The following is a 2,241-nucleotide window of genomic DNA, read 5'->3' as shown; positions in this document are numbered from 1 at the left end:
AAAAAAAAAAAAAAAAAATGACATTTAAGTTGATACCTGAATGATTCCATGGGGTCAGCCATGAGAATATCTATGGGGAGTATTTCAAGTGTGGGGGTAGCATTTGTAAAACCCTGAAGTGGGAATAAGCTTGGCACATCCAAGGGCTGGAAGTTGGACGAGAGTGGGTAGACACAGGCCTTGTGAGTCTCACTGAAGATTTGGATTTTATTCTAAGAGGATGAGGCTCGGACCAGGGTAATGGGAGAGGGGGTGGGGAAGGGATGCATTTGGGATTTATTTTGTAGGTAGTGCCAGACAGAGCTTGTTGATGCATTGGGTGTAAAGGGATTGCAGAAGGACAAAGAAGGATCAGAAGTGATTTTGAGCTGCTTGGCATGGGCCCCTGAGTGAAAGGCAGTGTCATTTGTGAGATGAGGAAGACTGCTCTGGCCAAGACTTTGAGAAGTGACTCAGCTAGTAGGCGAAAATCAATTAGGCAATTGGAATATGAGCCTGGAATTTAAAGGTACAGCCTGGCCTTGGAGATACGGATTAGGGAATGACCAAAGAGACTGGATGGGCTCAGCCAAGGAGAGAGTGGAGATGGGAGAGGAGAAACCAGCAAGGAGGAGGAGCGGGGAGCGAGCCACTGTGTCACCCGAGTCTTTGAGGAAGGAAGGCTCTGTAAGGACGGTGCTTTTCCGTTTCATTTAGCCAAAGGGAGGTTGTGGCTAAGGCTTATATTGGAATAGGCTGAGGAAGGACAAGTAGGTGGAGCTAGTGGAGGGGGTTGACTCCTGGGTGTTGGGCTGTGACAGGCGGCAAAGAGGTTAGTGTGGACCAGGGGGAGGGGCTGGTGTTTGGCTTTTCGTAACACCCACACTAACCCATGTGGGGGTTGCCCATGGGTATGAGCCTGTAGAAACGGGGAGATAGATCATGTGTAAGGGGTGGGAGCTAATGAATAAAGGGGGGAACCAACCATTGGTGGGGGCAGGGACCCCCCCCCCCAGCTTCCATTGTAACCAATAAAGGGAAGGGAAGTGGATTTGGGGCTGGCTTTTCGCATCTGATTCATTTGTCTTTCAGTGACGCACAAGGGGAGATACAGGGCATGAGGGTGCCGTTCTGAAGGGACATCCTGGGGCAGAGGAGGAGGGTGATGTGGCAGGGAGCACCAAGGATTACCAGGAGCATCAGGTACAGATGATCACTGTTGCAAATGAAACCCATCAACAAGGCTCAGCGCCCATAGCTTTGTGGGTGGGGCACTGGCCACATACACTGGGGCCGACAGGTTCAAATCCAGTCCGGGCCTGCTAAACAACCGTGACAACTACAACCAAAACATAAAAAATAAAAATAGATGGGTGTTGGGCAGGCACCTGTAGTCTCAGCTACTTGGGAGGCTGAGGCAAGAGAATCACTTAAGCCCAAGAGTTTTAGGTTGCTGTGAGCTGTGACACCACAGCACTCTACTGAGGGCAACATACTGAGACTCTATGTCAAAAAAAAGAAAAACCCATCAACAAGACCAAGTCTTCCCCAACTGTGCTGAGCTGCTCTCAGGGTATGTGGCTGGCTGGATTCAGCCAGGGTTGGGGTTTTGCAGAATTGGCAGGGTTTGGTCATGACCTTGTGTATCTGCAGGTTGCCTGGTCAGGTCAAAGAGCTAGGAAGCCAGACAAGGTGACTCACGCCTATAATCCTACCACTCTGGGAGACTGAGGCAGGAGGATCGCCTGAGCTCAGGAGTTCGAGATCAGCCTGAGCACGCGCAAGGCTCCGTCTCTACTAAAAATAGGAAAGAAACCCAAACAAATTAGCTGGACATCGTAGCAGATGCCTATAGTCCTACTACTTGTGAGGCTGAGGCAAGAGGATCCACTTGAGCCCAGGAGTTTGAGGTTGCTGTGGGCTAGGCTGATGCTACTCTAGCTTGGGCACGAGTGAGACTCTGTCTCAAGGAGAAAATAAAAATAAGAAGGAAAGAATTAGAAAGTGATGGAGCTATAGGAGGAAGGGATGGGTGAGAGGAGGTTGGGAAGCCTCCCAGGTGTTCAGGGAAACTTTGGATTGAGTGGCTGTGGCTGAAGGTAAATGGGTGGGAAAATCTACTCTGATGTGGAACCAGGTGCCACCTGGGATGAACCTAAGGACTCCAGGGTATAAGAGCATCTTTGGGCTCGGCACCTATAGCTCAACCGGCTAAGGCGCCAGCCACGTACACCTAAGGTGGCGGGTTCGAATCCCCAGCCC

At 50.6% G+C, this 2,241-nt stretch overlaps 1 protein-coding gene across 1 annotated transcript in view; it reads right to left on the bottom strand.

The window, feature by feature from the left end:
- SPATA21 (spermatogenesis associated 21) overlaps positions 1-2,241 on the bottom strand; it is a 36,855-nt gene that overhangs the window by 21,977 nt on the left and 12,637 nt on the right.

Source organism: Otolemur garnettii, unplaced genomic scaffold, assembly GCF_000181295.1.
Source record: "Otolemur garnettii isolate 467f Iridium unplaced genomic scaffold, OtoGar3 scaffold00009, whole genome shotgun sequence".
Taxonomy (NCBI): Eukaryota; Metazoa; Chordata; class Mammalia; order Primates; family Galagidae; genus Otolemur; species Otolemur garnettii.
This window is presented reverse-complemented; position numbering and strand designations above follow the sequence as displayed.